Source organism: Panthera pardus, unplaced genomic scaffold, assembly GCF_024362965.1.
Source record: "Panthera pardus isolate Hobbes unplaced genomic scaffold, ASM2436296v1 HiC_scaffold_24, whole genome shotgun sequence".
Taxonomy (NCBI): Eukaryota; Metazoa; Chordata; class Mammalia; order Carnivora; family Felidae; genus Panthera; species Panthera pardus.
The window spans coordinates 92,232,791-92,253,800 of NW_026526810.1; positions in this window are offsets into that span (position 1 = coordinate 92,232,791).

Consider the following 21,010-nt stretch of genomic DNA (forward strand, 5'->3'; position numbering starts at 1 on the left):
TAAGTTCTTTATATATTTTGGATACTAACCCTTTATCAGATATGCCATTTGCAAATATCTTTGCCTATTCCATAAGTTGTCTTTTAGCTTTGGTGATTGTTTCCTTCCCTCTGCAGAAGGTTTTTATTTTGATGTAGTCTCAGTAGTTTATTTTTGTTTTTATTTCCCTTGCCTCAGGACACATAGAAAACAGTTGCTACAGATAATGTCAAAGAAAGTACTGCCTGTGTTCTCTTCTATGATTTTTATGATTTCAGGTCTCACATTTAGGTCTTCAATCCATTTTGCTTTGTTTTTGTTTTTGTTTTTGTTTTAATATAATTTATTGTCAAATTGGTTTCCATACAATACAAAGTGCTCATCCCAACAAGTGCCTTCCTCAACGCCCATCACCCACTTTCCCCTCTGCCCCACCCCCCCATCAACCCTCAGTTTGTTCTCTGTATTTAAGAATCTCTTATGGTTTGCCTTCCTCCCTCTGTTTCAAACTTTTTTCCTCTTCTTTGCCCTCCATGGTCTTCTGTTAAGTTTCTCAAGATCCATATATGAGTGAAACATATGGTATCTGTCTTTCTCTGACTTATTTCACTTAGCATAATACCCTCCAGTTCCATCCACATTGCTGAAAATGGCCAAATTTCATTCTTTCTCATTGCCAAGTAGTATCCATTGTATATATAAACCACATCTTCTTTATCCATTCATCAGTTGATGGACATTTAGGCTCTTTCCATAATTCGGCTATTGTTGAAAGTGCTGCTATAAACATTGGGGTACATATGCCCCTAAGCATCAGCACTCCTGTATCCCTTGGGTAAATTCCTAGCAGTGCTATTGCTGGGTCTTTGAATTTATATTTATGTGTGGTCCAGTTTCTTTCTTTTGCATGTTGCTGCCCGCCATTTGTTGAAGAGACTGTCTTTTTTTCCCATAGGCTATTCTTTCCTGCTTTTTTGAAGATTAGTTGGCCACATATTTGTGAGTTTACTTCTGGATTTTCTATTCTATTCTATTGACCTATGTGTCTGTTTTTGTGCCAGTACCATTTTGTTTTGATCACTACAGTTTTGTAATATACCTCGAAGTCTGGAATTGTGATGCCTCCAGCTTTTCTTTTCTTTTTCAAGGTTGCTTTGGCTAGTTGGGGTCTTTTGTGGTTCCATACAAATTTTAGGATTATTTGTTCCAGTTCTGTGAAAAATGCTGGTGATACATTGATAGGGATTGCATTAAATGTGTAGATTGCTTTGAGTAGTATAGACATTTTAACAATATTTGTTCTTCCAATCCATTAGCATGGACTGTTTTCCATTTCTTTGTGTCCTCTAACATTTCTTTCATCAGTGTTTTATAGTTTTCAGAATATAGGTCTTCACCTATTTGGTTAGGTTTATTCCTAGCTATCTTATTTGGGTACAATTGTAAATTGGCTTGTTTCCTTAATTTCTTTTTCTGCTGCTTCATTGTTGGTGGATAGAAATAGAACAAATTTCTGTGCATTGATTTTGTATCCTGTGACTTTAATGAATTCATTTATCAGTCCTAGCAATTTTGGGTAGAATCTTTCAGGTGTTCAACATAGACTATCGTGTCATCTGCAAATAATGGAAGTTTGGCTTCTTCCTTACAGATTTGGGTGACTTTTATTTCTTTTTGTTTTCTGATTGCTGTGGCTAGGACTTCCAGTACTATGTTGAATAAAAGTGATGAGATGGGACATACTTGTCTTGTTCCTGGCCTTAGGAAAAGCTCTCAGTTTTCCCTATTAAGGATGATGTTAGCTGTGGGTGTTTTACATATGGCCTTTGTTATGTTGAGGTATGTTCACTCTAAACCTACTTTATTGAGGCCTTTTTATTATGAATGGATAGTATACTTTGTCAAATGCTTTTTCTCCATCTATTGAAATGATCATATCATTCTTATCCTTTCTTTTATTAATATGATGTATCACCTTGATGTGATTTGTGAATATTGAATCACCCTTGCAACCGAGGAATAAATCCCAGTTGACAGTGTGTATGATTTTTTTAGTGTGCTGTGGGATTCAGTTTGCTAGTGTTTTGTTGAGGATTTTTGTTTCTATGTTCCTCAGGTATATTGGCCTCTAGTTCTTTTTTAGTGGTGACTTTATCTGGTTTTGGTATCAGGGTAATTCTGGCTTCATAGAATGAATGTGGACATTTTCTTTCCTTTTCTATTTTTTGGAATAGTTTGAGAACACTGGGGATTAACTCTCCGTTAAATGTTTGGTAGAATTTGCCTGTGAGGCCATCTGGTCTTAGACTTTTGTTTGAGAGTGTTTTAATTACTGATTCAACTTCTTTGCTGGTTATTGGTCTTGTCAAGTTTTCTATTTCTTCCTGTTGGCAGATAGTTTTTCATAATATTCTCTTTTAATTGTATTTCTGTGGTGTTGGTTGTTATTTCTCCTCTCTCATTTGTGATCTGATTTACTTGAGTTCTTTCCCTTTTTTTTCTTGGTAAGTCTGGCTAGAGGTTAATCAATTTTGTTGGTTTTTTTCAAAGAACCATCTCTTGATTTTGTTGATCTGTTCTATTGACTTTTTAGTTTCCTTATCATTTATTTCTGCTCTAGTCTTTATTATTTACTTCCTTCTGCTGGTTTTAGGTTTTGTTTCTTTTCTAGCTCCTTAAGGTGTAAGTTTAGGTTGTTTATTTGGGATTTTTCTTATTTCATGAGGTCAACTGTTTTGCTATAAACTTCCATCCTAGAACCACTTTAGCTGCATCCCAAAGGTTTTGGACCATCACATTTTCATTTTCATTTGTTTCAATGTATGTTTTATTTCTTCTCTAATTTTCCAGTTGACTCATTCATTGCTTAGCATCATGTTATTTAACCTCCTTGTATTTGTGGTCTTCCAGATTTTTTAATTTTTTTTTTTTTTGTGGTTGACTTTTAGTTTCATAGTGTTGTGATCAGAAAATATGCATAGTATGACTTCTGTCTTTGAATTTGTTGAGGCTTGTTTTGTGGGCTAATGTATGATCTGTTCTGGAGAATGTTTCATGGACACTTGAATAAAATGTCTATTCTGCTCTTTTAGGATAGAATGTTCTGAATATATCTGAATAGAATATATCTGAATTTATCTATTAAATCCATCCAGTATGTTGTTCAAAGCCATTGTTTCCTTGTTGATTTTCTGTTTAGATTATCTGTCCATTGATGTGAGTAGGGTGTTAAAGTCTCCTACTATTATTGTATTATTATCAGATTAGTTCCTTTTATGTTTTTTATTAACTGTTTTATGTGTTTGGGTGTCCTGTGTTTACAATTTGCATAAATATTTATAATTGTCATACCTTCTTGTTGGATTGTCCCCATTATTATTATATAGTGCCCTTTGTCTCTTATTATGGTCTGTTTTTAAATTCTATTTTGTTCCACATGAGTATTGTTACCCTGGCTTTCATTTGACATCTATTTCCATGAAGGATGTTTCTCAATCCCCTCACTTTCAATCTGCAGGTGTCTTTAGGTCTGAATGAATCTCTTGTAGGCAAAATGTAGATGAGTTTTGTTTATTACCCATTCTGTCACCCTATGTCTTTTGATTAGAGTGTTTAACCTATTTACATGCAAAGTAATTATTGATAATTATGCACTTATTGACATTTTATTGTCTTGTGATTGTTTCTGGAGATTTTCTCCTTTCTAGTCTTTCCCTCTTTTATACAGGTTTTCTTTAGTTATATATTCATATTTCTTTCTCTTTATTCTTTGTATATTTACTAGTGGTTTTTGATATATAGTTACCAGTAGGTTTGTATATAACCTCCTCTGCATATAGCAGTCTATATTAAGTTGATGGTCATTTAAGTTTGAACCCATTCTTTACTCCTCTTCTCATGTTTTCTGTATATGTTGTCCTTTTCGTATCCTTTTTTTTTTTTTTTTTAATAAATGTTACTCATTTTTGAGGGGGAGAGGGGCAGAGAGGGAGGGGGCAGAGGATCCAAAACAGGCTCTTCACTGACAGCAGAGAGCATGATGCAGGGCTCAAACTCATGAATCGTGTGATCATGACCTGAAGTTGGCTCCCTAACCGATTGAGCCACCCAAGCACCCCTCATATCCTTTTATTTTGTGAGTTCGTTAGCTGATTTTTTACAGAAATATTCATATTTACTCTTTTTGTGTTTCCCACCTTTATACTGTCACTTTTGATCTCTCCTTTCCATTCAAAGAATCCCCTTTAATATTTCTTCCAGGGCTTATATAGTGACCATTAGCTCCTTTAGATTAGGTTTGTTCATTTGTTTGTTTTTTCTCTGGGAAACTATTTATCTTTCATTCTATTCTGAATGGTAGCCTTGCTGGATAGAGTATTAGCTGCAGATTTTTTTCCATTCAGCACTTTGAATATATCATGCCGCTCCCTTCTGGTTTGCCAAATTTCTGTTGAAAAATCTCCTGCTAGCCTTATGGGTTTTCCCATTAAGTTACTATCTTTTGTCTTGCAGCTTTAAAATTTTTCTTTTTTTATATTTTTATTTATTTATTTTGAGAGAGAGAGGGAACAGGCGAGGGGCAGAGAGAGAGAGGAAGGGAAAGAATTACAAGCATTCTGTCAGTGCAGAACCAGATGCAGGCCTTGATCTCACAAACTGAACCATGAGATCATGACCTGAGCTGAAATCAAGAGTCAGATGCTTAACCAACTGAGCCACCTAGGTGCTCCTAAAATTTTTTCTTTATTATTATATTTTGCCAATTTAATTACAATATATATTGGTGTGGGTCTGCTTTTCCCCCAAATTAGGAAGCTTTTCAACTATTGTGTCTTCAAATAAATTTTCTGTCCCCTTTTCTCTTTCTTCTTCCTCTGTGACTCCTATAATATGAATGTTATTACGTTGATGGAGTCACTGAATTTCCTGAGTCTATGTTCATTTTGCATAATTTTTCCCCTCTTTTATTCAGCTTGATTACTTTCCATTACTCTGTCTTCTAGGTCACCAATTAATTCCTGTGCTTCTTCCATCCTGCTATTCTTTCTATCAAGAATTTGTTGAGCCCTTTATTAACATTTTATTTGTTGAGCCCTTTATCTCTGCTATGTTGTTCCTTATCTATGTGTTAAGGATCTCACTATGTTTTCCACTCTTTTCTCAAGTTTAGTGAGTATTCTTATGATCATTGTGTTAAGCTTTTCAGTCCTGGGGGTGGCAGAGCTGAGCCAGCAGCACCCACCCTCCAGCTTTCCATGCCTCCATTCCACTGACTGTTTGTTGCTCCATCTGCCCTGCCACCATAATGGAACAGGCCATTTCCTTTGTCAAGGATTTCCTGGCCAGAGACATCACCACTCCAAGATGGTGGTGGCCCCAATCAAACAAGTCAAGCTGCTGCTGCAGGTGCAGCATGCCAGTAAGCAGATCACCACAGACAAGCAATACAAGGGCATTGTGGACCATGTTATGTGTTTCCCCAAAGAGAAGGGTGTGCTTGTCCTTCTGGAGAGGGAACCTAGCCAATGTCATCTTCTACTTCCCCATGCAAGCCCTCGATTTCACCTTCAAGGATAAGTACAAGCAGATCTTCCTGGAGGTCATGGACAAGCTCATGCAATTCTGGAGGTATTTTGTTGCCATTTTTATGTTGCCTCTGTGCAGGCTGCTGTCTCTTTAAGGGCAGCAACCCAGCTATCACTTGCCCTCCTGGCTCACCCAGGGCTGAGTCAGTTGACTTTTTAAAGCTCTAGGCTCCAAGTCCCACTGGTTATACAAACTCATGGAATTCAGCCCCTCTGGTTTTCAAAGCCAAACATTATGGGGATTAGTCTTGCTCATGTGAGCTCCTGGTATAAGGGCCCATTTCTCTGCCCTATCTGTGTATGCAGCTCCCTCCCTCCTGTGGGCAGCCTCCCTCCTCCTTTCTGCCCTTCCTAACCTTTTAGAGGCAGCTTCCTCTCTATATTTGTTGTGGAGTTTGTTCTGCCAGTCTCCAGATCCCTATCTGCTTTATTTACTTGGTTGTGGATAATAACTAGTTGTAAAGTTGGGACAGGTTGAGCCAGCTTCCTCCTACCCTACCATCTTACCAAGCTCCTCCTACCCTTCTTCTGATAAGAGTCTCACTGCTCCATCTTCCTTTCAGAAATACCCTCATCCACTTCAGGCCATCACCTTCCAGAGGGGTTGACTCTGGTTCCAGGAGTGGGTATGGAATTCAGAGTATCCTACTTCTTCAGCCATATTGCTCTGTCTGAAGATGATGCAATTAGGAACCATGAAATTTTTGCTGGCATGGTTGAAAGGCATTCTCTTTCCTGCTGCTTGCTGAGGGTATAGAATTCCCACTTAATAGCCATCTTATCACCACCAGCAAACGTTGGTTGAGTGGCCAACGTCGGCTCAGGTCATGATCTTGTGGTCCGTGAGTTTGAGCCCCGCGACGGGCTCTGTGCTGGCAGCTTGGAGCCTGGAGCCTGCTTCAGATTCTGTGTCTCCCTCTCTCTGCTCCTCCCCTGCTTGTGCTCTATCTCTCTCTGTCTCTCAAAAATAAATAAATGTTTAAAAAAAATTTTTTTTTAATGTACCATCTTTTGCCTGTGGATCTATTTACCCCATTTGAGGATTGTTCATGATCCTAAGAGAGCTAGACATCAACATTGGAATTGGATGGAGAAGACTGAGATCAAGAGATGTGAAGAATGAACTTGGAGGCAAAAAGAGCTGGATATGAATCCTGGTTTATACATTTTCCAGAAGACATTTTAAAAGTTTCAGTTTCCACATTGAAAAATAGGCCTGCATGTTCTATTTCTCTAATTCTCTATAATTTTCAGCCCTCCCTACTTAACCTGGCTATTGTAAGACCAATCTAGTGGTGACATATGCCCATTCTCCTCAAGAGCATTTAGAAATCAATGACTTCTATGAGTCATTATGGACTGAGAGCTCATCATAGTTCTTAAAACTGAAAACTCGATTATCTTTTTTAAGTGGAGTTATTAGTAACCATATTTTAACACGATTTGGAAATAAATGGAGTATCTTAAATATACTGTATCTTGATTTTTAGAAAATATTTGATAAATTTTCTCATAGTATTTCTATGGATAAAATGATGAAAGCTAATGTCACTGCAATGCTTAGTGGAGGTACAGCTGATTGAATAACACATTGAAAGGATATTGATTAATGGTTCTGAAAAATATTTGCTTAATGGCATACCACCTACCAGTTTCTGTTCTTGGTCCTGTCAGGTACCATATTTTCTATTAATAACATGAAAGAAAATTACATATAATTGATTAACACAACCAACCAGAGATTAAAAATGATCCTGATATGTTAGCATATTGTACAGAAAATTTTAAAATAATAAATAGTAAGTGGAAATTTAGCCTCAGGTTAAGAAATTCTGGACTTCAAAGCAAATCTTGTTCAATAGATCTGAGTGTATAGTTTATTACAAATACAAATTTAGTTGGGGGAAAAGTGTGGTTGCTTTTTAGCTAACTTAGCTTGAGATATCAGTAGAAGTGTAATACCCAGAACTCCAGAAGTAATGTATCCCACATCATTCAGCACTGATGAGGTATTATCTTGTGTTATATTCTGAAGAGAGATGTAGTAGAAAAACTAGCCTATGTCCTGGAAAAAGTGACCAAATGGTGGGGGATCTGGAAACATGGAGGCTGAAAGGGGTTCTGGACTGTGTAACTGAGGAGGACAAGGACTAAGGGGAGATGTGGTCATCATGTCCTTCTAGGCTGGCATGGAGCACAGGCTATAGACTTGCTCCTCCTACCAGAGAAGAGGGCCCAGACCAAGAGGGAAATGGAGCAGGTGAACTGGGCTCTGGTTCAGGATGAGAACGAACCAGAAACCACTGAGTACATCTCCAAAGGCAAGCACTCTGTCACGGGCTGGTCTTTGACAAGAACTGCCTCCTGCTCTTCATCCATGTGCTCATTTGCTCATCTGACAAAACTAAATTTGAGAAACTTGTGGTTCCTTCAAAACCGAAGTTTATGAAATTTATTATAAGTTATTAAGACAAGAAGTTAAATCATATAGACATCAGCTCCTTACAATGTATATAGTTTCACAAACGTGAGGCAAGTCAAGAGGTGCCCACGGGTATCTTGTCTCACTATTTACCTCTTGCAGCAATTGTTTTGCTTCAGTCACTACTGGCAACCAAACTGGAATTTATGTCTGGTTTTACTCCATTTGTATAGATAGCAGTGAGGAGAATGAGCTCTGGAGACAGACTGGTTTTGCTTGAATTTTGGTTTTACAGTGTAGGTTTGGGATATGTTACCTGAACCTTCGAGCCTCTTTTTCCAATCTGAAAACCGGAAATAATTGACCTACACATGGGGTGGTTGTGAGAATCAGATGAGCTAGTGCATGTAAAGCACTTAGTGCAGCTCCTGCAACTGAGCAAACCCTCAGTGAATGTTACTGTGATTGTAATATTGGTAGTAATAAACGGTGCCCACCTTTGCAATGTAGTTCCTGGGTTTTACCTTCAAATTTACTCTATGTACTTCAGATGCTGAATAACTCAATTTGTTTGGGTCATCGTCCTGCTTTGGGAGTAGAATTTGAAAATACGAAATGGGGCTTCTTAAACAGATAAAGGGAAGCATGGTACGGTAGGAGCAGGAACCTGGTCCCAGTCCATTCAGACTAGCGCTGTGACTAGACAGACCACTTAGGCTAAACATCAGTACAATGAGAGGATTTTGTTCTTTCCTGGCTAAAATGTTTTGTCCTAAATGAGGCCATGACTGGAAAAGACTAATAAATCATGAGGATAGACAGAAGGAATGGGAATACTAAAAAGCCTAAACATTGACTACTTAGTCTGTGAACCAAAGTGCCTCCTTTACAAGCTCCAATGAGCAATTAATGGTCCTTGTGAGCTGTATAAAACAAGACAATAATAACCATGTCTTCCAATTACTTCCTATTAGAAATCACTAAAACTCCCCTAAATTTTAATAAGGGTGTACTTCATTCAACTGAAGTGAGGTTAAAGGTGACACCTGCCAGACATTGCCATGCTAATCACATACAGTCTTTCTTATAGTCTGGCATGCTATGTTAAAGGGTCACAGCCAAATGGAATAGAAAATTGCCTGCTGTATAACCCCAGAGTGTTGTTTATTTGATTTGCACTGGAATTCTGCAGATTGATTACAGGATCAAGAACAGATGGTATTAAAAGAATCCTTTTACTGCCAGATGGCCTCCTGAAGCTTTAACCTAGAGCCACATGCTCTCTGTATCAGTATCTAGCCCCAGTAATCAAAGGCACAAGTTTCACTAAACCCCCACCCTCTCCTTCCTCTACTCCCTTCCCCCAATTTAGCCAGCACCTCCAGTTTGAATGTACTGTGCCTACAAGGAATAAGATGCTTCGTTTGCCAGGAATTCAATGTCACAGAAAAAATAGACCCATAAATATACAATTCTTATGTAACAGGATAAGTGAAATGTAGAAGTGTGTGTGGAGCAGTGTGGGAGTATTAGAGGAGGGCTTTCTAGCTCAAATGAGGAATTGGGGAGTCAATTTAAATGATAGAGAGGACTCCATCATTGGGGGATGATAGATACTGTTTTGTTAAATAGCAATTAGCCAGGGAAATAAATGGAACAGGGAGGGGTGGGCCTTCTAAGCAGAGGGTGAAACATGAACATAGACGTGGCAACAGGAAACAGCATGGTGACCATCAAATGCACTATAAGCAGTTCCATGTCGCTGAATCACAAAGTATGGGGCGGGAGGTAGAAAATAATTAGACAAAAGAAGTTGGCGTGGGCTAACCTAAGAAGATCCATTTGTGTGCTGCTAAGTAGCGTAGACTAGTGGTTCACAGTATGGCCCATGGATCAGCAGTCTCAATATCACCTGGGAATTTGTTGGACTTGAAAATGCTCAGGTCCTATCCTGGACCAAGTGAATTAGAAATTCTGAGGGTAGGGTCCATGAACTGCTGATTCCACAGTTGATTCTGAGGTCCATTACAGTTTGAAAAACATTTGTGTAGACTTTATCCTATAGTAGGAAAGGAACTTTTGAAGACTGTTAAGAAGAGTGCCATGGACTCTTCATGATATCAGATATGCATTCCCACGTCTTTTGTGATTTTAGAGATTATTGCTCTAATGAAAGGCCACTCAAGAAGATGGACTTGCATTTGGGAAACAAAGTCAGTTACATTTTCTCACATATCTATAAAACTATCGAGCTGGATAGAATCAAGCTATTGGGAAGGAACATATCCTGAAAAATCCTTATCATAGAGATACTATCTGGATAGGCTACAAAAGATATGTCTGGCACATTTGGAGATATTTTTCCTCATTAGTCAAAAATTACACTAGAAATTGTTGTTAAACTCATTCAGATACCATATATATGTAAACTTTGAAAAAGTGGCCCATCCTATCCATAATCCTGTACTTTTCAAGCTTTATTTTTAGCAGTGGAATGTTTTTTTTTTTTTTTTAAAGAATCCTTTATACCATCTTCCAATATATAAAATAAATAAAAGTCAAGTCACTCTGGTTGAAGCTCAGGAAGGGGAGCACTTTACTTGTCCCCTTTAATTGTCTCTGAGACAACACCATCAAGCCCATTGTTTTAGAATCATTGATCTATTTTATTCCTGGTAGGCATGAATAATCCCACTTCATTAATAAGGCTGATGGTAGCTGTATCACACTCAGAATTTTCTAGAGAAACAGAACCAATAGGATGTATGTACATGAGTATGTGGTGTATCCTTCCAGTAGCATGATAAATAGTTCTCCATCCCCTCACTCTCAATCTAAAGGTGTCCTCAGATCTAAAATGAGTCTCTTGTAGACAGCAAATAGATGGGTCTTGTTTTTTTATCCATTCTGATACCCTATGTCTTTTGGTTGGCGCATTTAATCCATTTACATTCAGTGTTATTATAGAAAGATATGGGTTTAGAGTCATTGTGATGTCTGTATGTTTTATGCTTGTAGTGATGTCTCTGGTACTTTGTCTCACAGGATCCCCCTTAGGATCTCTTGTAGGGCTGGTTTCGTGGTGACAAATTCCTTCAGTTTTTGTTTGTTTGGGAAGACCTTTATCTCTCCTTCTATTCTAAATGACAGACTTGCTGGATAAAGGATTCTCGGCTGCATATTTTTTCTGTTTAGCACACTGAAGATATCGTTCCAAGCCTTTCTGGCCTGCCAAGTTTCAAAAGAGAGATCAGTCACGAGTCTTACAGGTCTCCCTTTATATGTGATGGCACGTTTATCCCTTGCTGCTTTCAGAATTTTCTCTTTATCCTTGTATTTTGCCAGTTTCACTATGATATGTCGTGCAGAAGATCGATTCAAGTTACGTCTGAAGGGAGTTCTCTGTGCCTCTTGGATTTCAATGCCTTTTTCCTTCCCCAGGTCAGGGAAGTTCTCAACTATAATTTCTTCAAGTACCCCTTCAGCACCTTTCCCTCTCTCTTCCTCCTCTGGGATACCAATTATGTGTATATTATTTCTTTTTAGTGTATCACTTAGTTCTCTAATTTTCCCCTCATACTCCTGGATTTTTTTATCTCTCTTTCTCTCAGCTTCCTCTTTTTCCATAACTTTATCTTCTAGTTCACCTATTCTCTCCTCTGCCTCTTCAATCCGAGCCGTCGTCGTTTCCATTTTGTTTTGCAGTTCGTTTAAAGCGCTTTTCAGCTCCTCGTGACTGTTCCTTAGTCCCTTGATCTCTGTAGCAAGAGATTCTCTGCTGTCCTCTATACTGTTTTCAAGCCCAGCGATTAATTTTATGACTATTATTCTAAATTCACTTTCTGTTATATTATTTAAATCCTTTTTGATCAGTTCATTAGCTGTTGTTATTTCCTGGAGATTCTTCTGAGGGGAATTCTTCCGTTTGGTCATTTTGGATAGTCCCTGGAGTGGTGAGGACCTGCAGGGCACCTCCCCTGTGCTGTGGTGTATAACTGGAGTTGGTAGGCGGGGCCACAGTCCGATCTGATGTCTGCCCCCAGCCCACCGCTGGGGCCACAGTCAGACTGGTGTGTGCCTTCTCTTCCCCTCTCCTAGGGGCGGGATTCACTGTGGGGTGGCGTGGCCCGTCTGGGCTACTTGCACACTGCCAGGCTTGTGGTGCTGGGGATCTGGTGTATTAGCTGGGGTGGGTAGGCAAGGTGCATGGGGGCAGGAGGGGCAGGCTTAGCTCATTTCTCCTTAGGTGATCTACTTCAGGAGGGGCCCTGTGGCAGAGAGGGAGTCAGATCCGCTGCCGGAGGTTTGGCTCCGCAGGAGCACAGAGTTGGGTGTTTGCCCGGAGCGAGCAAGTTCCCTGGCAGGAACTGGTTCCCTTTGGGATTTTGGCTGGGGGATGGGCGGGGGAGATGGCGCTGGTGAGCGCCTTTGTTCCCCACCAAACTGAGCTCTGTCGTCCGGGGGCTCAGCAGCTCTCCCTCCCTTTGTCCTCCTGCCTTCCCGCTTTCCGAGCAGAGCTGTTAACTTATGACCTCCCAGACGCTAAGTCGCGCTTGCTGTCGGAACACAGTCCGTCCGGCCCCTCCGCTTTTGCCAGCCAGACTCGGGGGCTCCGCTTGGCCCGCGAGCCGCCCCTCCGCCCCGGCTCCCTCCCGCCAGTCCGTGGAGCGCGCACTGCCTCGCCGCCCTTCCTACCCTCTTCCGTGGGCCTCTCGTCTGCGCTTGGCTCTGGAGACTCCGTTCTGCTAATCCTCTGGCGGTTTTCTGGGTTATTTAGGCAGGTGTAGGTGGAATCTAACTGATCAGCAGGACGGGCGGTGAGCCCAGCGTCCTCCTACGCCGCCATCCTATTATCACATTTTCAGTATGTGGTGTATCCTAATTCACTAGTCTATATGTATGTGTAATAGATACATCTACATACAGACAGAAGGGAAAAGGGGGAGATTTATTATAAGGAATTCACTTGTGTGATTGTGGGGGGCTGGCAAGTCTACAATTTGCAGGGCAGGCCAGCAGCCTGAAAACTAGCAAGAGTTGACATTGTAGGCTTGAGTCCAAAGGAGTCTGGAGGCAGAGCTTTCTTCTTCCTTCAGGGACCCCAGTCTTTTCTCGTAAGGCCTTCAACTGATTATATGAGGCCCACCCACATTATGGAGGATAATATGCTTCAGTCAGTATCTACTGATTTAAATGTTCATCACACTTTCAAAAGACCTTCACAGTAATATCTAGGCTGGTTGACCAAACAGCTGGGTCATAATCACAGCCTAGGCAATTTGACAAATAGCTGAAATAGATGGTGATTTTCCTCGCTACTATAGTAATAAAAAAGGTTCTGAAGAGCTAGGTGACCAGAGACAAAAACCAAACATCTTAAAGTGCAAATGTATTCAAAAATTTCTTCTTTGCAATGAATAATGTAACTAGAGGGCTAGCAAGTGCCATATGAGGAAAGGCAGGGAAAAGCAAGCCTAATTTTGGTGAATTTATCTTACCTCAAAAACAAATTATAGAGTAGAAATTAGTCACCAAAACTCTGCCAAAAACTAAAAACTTTTCATTAAAGAGCGTTTAACATTTGAGGCTGATACAGCAGCAGATTAGAGTTTCATGCATGGCTCTGCTATTTCCTAGCAACTGGTTCTTATTACCAGGGATGTTAGTGAAGGAAATGAAATTCTTGCTTGTTGAAAGCTGAGCTCATGCCAAAAGAATAACAGCTCTTCAATTTAAAGGAAAGTAGTTCAGAAAGGAGTGGCAGAATGATAACCAATACAGGTCATGCATGCATTTAATCACTTAACAAGTGTTTGGACTGTAAACTGTGATCTCTTGCACGGCACAGCTCAAATCTCAGAATGGAACTTCCCTCTACATCCACTGCCAGGCTGGACTACATGAGTTACTAGGCTGGTACCACCCTTATCAGTTTGGCCACGGCCATTGGATCAGGGCAGCCATTTTGTACATCAACAACCTGTGAGGTAATTTAGCACACAAAAAAGAAAACTCTACCCCACAGAGAAGATAGTGACTAAATTACCAAGTCTTAATTCTCCCCTTGAGAAAGTTTTGAGTCCTAAAAAGAAAGTGAATCAGAAGTAGCTGGTAAGGGGAACAAAGTCTAAAAAACACAAAGAGAAGCCAAGGGATCAGAGCACAGAGCATGACTTCACAATATAGAAGAGGGTCTGACAAGAAAAAGAGAATGATAATACCATGTGATTAATGTCACAACAGCAAGGCATGTAAAACACTGTGGGGAAACATTGAAAAGGTACTTGGAAGGTGACTAAGAATGGCTTTTTGGAGGAGACCATACCAGTAGCAGAGTAGTAATAATGGCAGGCACTGTCAAGGATTCCATAAACTTCTATTGAGAGGGTGACTGATACGTAGTAGACAAATGAAGACGGAATTTATACTGCCCTCCTTTCCAGTTAGGGATTGGAAACCATGAGTCCAAAAATCAAAAGTTAAAAAAAAAAAGAAAAAGGAAAAAAAAACAAAAACAAAAACGGAGCGCCTGAGTCATTTGAGCATCCCACCCTCGATTTCAGCTCAGGTCATGAACCCAAGTTTGTGGGATGGAGCCCTACATCACGCTGAGCATGGAGTCTGCTTAAACTTCTCTCCCTCTCTCTCTCTCTCTCTCTCTCTCTCTCTCTCTCTCACTCACACCCCCACTCCTCTCTCCTGCTTACACCCTCTCTCTCACTCTACCTAAAAAATTAAAAAAAACAGAAGTTACTGTCCCTCAAACCATATTCAAATGTCAGATTTTCCACAAAACACTGAATCAAAATGAAAATGAAACATATATGTACATACACACATATTTTATGAAAACCAGAATTATTAACTGGTATATCGTTTGGTTCAGTCTCTCCTTCCAGTTGGGTTTCCTTAATTGTCAGACTGCTACAGGACACAAAAGCAACACAACATAGACAACCATTGAAAAATGGAGAGAAATGTAGTTCCCTTTACAGATTCATTCAGCCATTAGTTGTGATTGTAATTGTAATTCAGCCATAACAGTGATTGTACCAACAGTGGTGTTAGTGGTTCTATCAACTGTGCAAAATTATTTGTTAATAGTATCTTGCAACAGATAAGCTGAGTTAAAAATTTGAGCATCCTAATAACTACAAAGATGAATTTTCCGTTTACTGAACACAATGTAACATTCCTAATGGAAATGCATGCAGATTTGCATTGTGTTAACTTGAAAAAGCTGAACTTCAAACATCAGTAAAATTCTATTTTCAGCACAAAATTAGGAACAATGTAAATCAAATTTTTTAAGCTTGAAGAACTATAATTTTAAATTGGAGGAAGGATGAATGAATGATCAACTGTGTTTATGTTAGTGGCATATGTCTTAGCCACTTTAAAAAAATTTTTATAATTATTTTTGAGAGAGAGAGAGAGTGCAAGCAGAGGAGGGGCAGAGAGAGAGGGAGACACAGAATGCAAAGCAGGCTGCAGGCTCTGAGCTGTCAGCACAGATGTCTTGGCCACTTTTGATCTTAAACATCTTTGTCAGTCCTATGAGAGCAATTCAAGATGAAATATGCAAGTTTTGAATTTTGCCAAGTCTTTAGGAGCAATCATTTACATAAAATGAAACTATAATGTACTTTCTCCGCTTTAATGATATGCCAGTACCATTCATGTCAATAAAATTTCTTCAGTTTATTGACTGGCAACTGGGTCTAAAGAGGCAGAGAAGTCATAAGTTTATGTTTCAGGCTATTAGGTTCTGATGGTTAATTTTATGTATCAACTTGGCTGGGCTAAGGGCTGCTAAGATTACTGGTAAAACACTATTTCTGGGTGTGTCTGTGAGGGTGTTTCCAGAAGAGATTAGCATTTGAATTGGTGAACTAAATAAAGCAGCTGATCCTCCCCACTGTGTGTGGCATGATCCTATCTGCTGAGGGCCTGAATGGAACAAAAGGCGGAAGAAGGGCAAATTCACTTTCTCTGCTTGAGCTGAGACACCCATCTTCTCCTGCCCTCAGACATCTTCACCCCCTGGTTCTCTGACTTTTGGACTCAGATTGGGATGTATACTTTAGCGCCCCTATTCTCAGACCTTCAGACTTGAATAGCTGTCCTACTTCTCCAGATTACAGATCAAGGAATTTCTTGGCTTCCGTAATTCTTATTGGTTCTATTTTTATAGAGAAACCTAATATGTAAGTGATATTTAGAAAATCTGAAATATACAGCTCATTGGATATAGTCATCCTGTAGGTTTCTAGTTCTAGGAGTTTTATGGGTTGTTTTTTGTTTGTTTTTTTTGCCTTTTTTGGGGTTCTGAAACCCTTTGACAGTCTATGACTCTAACCCCCAGAAAAATGCATATATGCACATGTACTCTCCATTCTGCCTACATGTACCATGGACCCCAAATAAAGAAACCCTCTTTAGATTGGCAATATTTGCGAAACAGAGGTGTGGGTAAGCAAGTACATGAGCCCTGCAACAAAGTAGCAGCAGTTCAGCACTCAATCTGTACTATGCACACGTGTAGATGGAATGTGGTCCTGGTTTCAAATTACTGTTTTAATTACGTTTCCTTCAATACTCTTTAAAGTCCTGGAATGTCTCTTTGTATTAAGGATCAAGGACTTTTAGACCATTAAACCAAAGATGCAACTAGGTCCCTGACGTTATAAATATTTGCAAATATTCTTTTTGGTAACTATTAGAGAACAGTAATGATAAGGAAAAAAAGTTAAAACACAGGAACAGAACAAACCACACTCGTACTAAATTTGTTATAATAAAAGTAAAATATGAGTGAACTAATCAAGGATTTTTTTTCTCTTAAAATAGGTTCTTAATCAACTTGTACCAAACACACAAACACACACACACACAGATACACATATAAGGCTTAGAAAGCCAAGCTCCAAAATGACATGAACATACATAGAATATGTTAAAATATATATATATATATATATATATATATATATATATATATATATATATATATTTAATGTTTATTTATTTTGAGAGATGGAGAGCATGAATGGGGAAGGGGCAGAGAGGGAGGGAGAGAGAGCATCTCAAGCAGGTTCCATGCTGTTAGTGCAGAGTCTGACACAGGGCTCAATCCCATGAACCATGAGATCAGGACCTGAGCTGAAATCAAGAGTCAGATGCTTAACCAGCTGAGCCACCCAGACGCCCCAGTATATATTTTTGATTATTGTTTAAGACTATGCCCTTCCCTAAAAGAATGCAAGATTTGAAAATCCAAAATACAACACAAGGATTTGTGGGTGTGTGTTTTTATTTAGAAAGTAATTCTTAATTGTCTAAGCAAAAGAAAGGTACAAAATGGTTTCTTTAACTAGAAGTTTTGTCTGTTCAATTGCCTGTCATACAGACGTAAGAAAAAGCATTTACCTATAGGATTATTCATTTGGAAAATGCAAAATGTGAGTTGAAACACATCCTCAAAGGAAAAGAAAGCCCTATTTTAAAGACATTTGAGAGCTCTAAAAATCATTATTTTCTCTACTAGATGAAAATCTAAAGACCATTCTCCAGGGGAACAGCAGCAGTGGACAGATCATGAACTCTCAGATTCCCTGTTGTTAGTGGGGATGGAAAACCTCCATTTTATGAAGTTAAGATTAGAGCAAGTGTTAACAAAATAAAGTCAGCTACACATTGAAAAAAATTCTGATACTAGTCCATTAAGGGAACAAGGGAATTACTAGAAATAACTCTGAAATTCTTTCCCACCAACACTGAACTTAATTACAGACAGGCGTTGTAAACAGAATCTATGAGAAGGAAGAGCAAAACAAGTAAAACAAAGAAATTCCTGTATAGTAAGTATTGTTTTGTTTATGTGTTTCATTATGAACAAATACATTTTTTATTTTTTAATTTTTTTATAACATTTTTTATTTGTTTTTGAGAGAGCACAAGCAGGGGAAGGGCAGAGAGAGGGTGGACAGAGGATCCAAAGTGGGCTCTAAGCTGACAGTAAAGATCCCAATGTGGGGCTTGAACTCATGAAAGGTGAGACTGTGACCTGAGCCGTGACTAAGTCACCCAGGCACCCCAAACAAATATAGTTCCTAAATGTTGTATTCTCAATGTTAGACACATCTTCTATGTTTATAAAAATGAGGTGATTTCTAGGGGTTTGGTAAAGAACAAACTAGCTTGTCAGGTTTGCATTTACTTTAAGAAAGGCAAATCATCTCATGTTTTCCTATAACAAACAGACCACTGTGAATTATTGGGTCCATGCTCATAAAATACCAGATTGCTTTCTCTTAGGAAAAACAGATTATGATCAGAAAGTTTTGAAATCAGAGAACAGAGCTTAATCAGAAATTCCTCCCAGGGACTATGGGAAGCAATTGAGGATGAATCAGAACACTCAGACTGAAGAAGCATCAGGTACTAGTTGTGTGTTCAAGGTTTTCCTGATGCCACATTCAAATTTATGTAAGACATGCAAGGCATGCGAGCCCCTGCCTTGCATATTAGCACTTGGGAGGGCCTTTGGAATAGAAATGGAAAAGGGACATAGCTCCTGAGGGAAGCTGGGCAACTGTGGACTACTGACTGGAGTAACTTTGGGACAATGTAGAAAGAGGGAGCATTATTTTGAAGGAAAAACAACAACCCATTGTATATATTATCAAGGACTAAAAATATCAAAGTAAACTTTTAGAAATCCTTGATAGCCTTGGAAAAAAATACATTTTTACAAAGCGTAAAGTAACACAGATTCTGAGAGCAGGGCGGGTGACTGGGTGGCTCAGTCGGTTGAACATCTGACTTCAGCCCAAGTCATCATCTTGTGATCTGTGAGATGGAGTCCCGCATCGGGATTTGTGCTGACAGTTTAGAGTCTGGAGACTGCTTCAGATTCTGTGTCTCCTTTTCTCTTTGCCCCTCTCCCACTCATATTCTCTCTCTCGCTCTCTCTCAAAAATAAACATTTTTTAAAAATTAAAAAAATACAGATTCTGAGAGCTATAAACACTTGAAAGCAGAAAGTGCTTGCAGTCTACTACTTAAGGTGGCATGATCTAAAACAAAAATTCTTAATAGATGGTAAGAAATTATCTAAAATGCATCCTCCACCAAATTTGTTTTTTTAAATCCTGCCTAAGGCTGAGATTTTTTTTTTTTTATTGACTTCTGAATAAGAATTTGGAAAGTCCCAATGTGAAATGTCCAAGAAGAAATTTCATGATCATAGCTCAGTGGTGTTCTTCCATGATAAACATGGGAAAGCAATGCTACATTCCATCAACCTCACAGAATGGATTTTAGGATGTGTTACCTAGGCCTTCCTTCAGCCTCCTAGAGTTTACTTTCCTTCTCTTAAGGGTTCTTCTTTATGCTGCAATGAATTATGGTCCTAGTTTGATAGAAAACTTGAATACACAGTTTCAAACTTCTTTCCCCCACATATTCACCAAACATCTTAGGCAACATCTTTCACTTCTCTCAGCCTTAGTTTCATTATTTGTAATACAAAAATGAAAATATATACCACTCAGATCTTCCTTCCTAGGGCTTGAGTATAACTCCTTTTCTAAAACATGCAGTATCTTTCCCCTATATCTGAGAATTTACTTCAGTTTGATAGCAGCTCTATTTTCTCTTAGTTATGCTTTCAATGTTAGACATCTTACATGTTTATAAAAATTGTATTTGAGGGGATTTCTAGGGGCTTGGGAAAGAACAATCATATGGTTTACAGGTTTTGCATTTACTCTTAGAAAGGCAAATTATTTATTTTAGAAAGGCAATTATTTATCTTCAGCCATCCAATTTATTATGGATTTTTTTTCCACCTTGGCTCCTGAAAAGATACAAAGAACAATCCTATCATTTCCTTTGTCTCTCTTTCCCACATTTCTTGTTTTTCATGGGTAGAAAAAATTTATACTCATATCCATACTAACAACATGACCTGTCCTTTTTCCCCATCATCCCATAAAATGTTGTCAGTCTGAAAATTTCAGACCATTAATCCATATTCACTTAAAAAATTTTTTAAGGATGGGGCGCCTGGGTGGCGCAGTCGGTTAAGCGTCCGACTTCAGCCAGGTCACGATCTCGCGGTCCGTGGGTTCGAGCCCCGCGTCAGGCTCTGGGCTGATGGCTCGGAGCCTGGAGCCTGTTTCCAATTCTGTGTCTCCCTCTCTCTCTGCCCCTCCCCCGTTCATGCTCTGTCTCTCTCTGTCCCAAAAATAAAATAAAAAATGTTAAAAAAAAAAAAAATTTTTTTAAGGAAAATTGCTCTAAGATTTCTCCTCTTACTATCAATCCACATCCATCTGCAGCCATCACCCCAATACCTGTCCCCATCCCCTGCTTCTACCTGACTCGTGATCCACGGGGAACACTTTTGACTTACAGTCAGTATTTCTGATTTGAATTCTGGTTTGATTCCTTAAAAGCTCTAGAAAAATCCCCTTAATCAGAGTTCCCAGTTGGGTTCACTATCAGCATCATCTGGGAAGCCTTTTAACTGTTGAAGCAAAGTCTTGGAGGTTGAGTTGAGGAGTGAAGTACAGGAATCTATTTTATGAAATGTTCTCCTAGGTGATGCAAATGAAGACTTAAGTTTGGGATCAAGTTGCCAAATCCCCTGAATTACTTTCCTAGCCTACACAATGCCAGGCCTATTTTATAGTGATATCATGAAGGTTAAGCAAGGCAATGTATGGACAGAGCATTATAAATTAAAAACTAAATATAATACAAGGTATTATAAGTCAATATTCTTGTGGAATTTGGAGTAGAATAAGTCCATTGTCAATCATTTCTGCAGCAACATACACAGAGGCTGAGCAACAAACATTATCAATGCTAATGATCTGAAATGCTCATAGTATAAAATCTCAGGGCATACCAGAACACAACTTTAAAAGCATATAAAGTGATTTTAAAACCAACAGACAAAATATTTTTACTGTACTTTCAAATAAAAAACATCTAAAAATAAATTTCACCCTTTCTG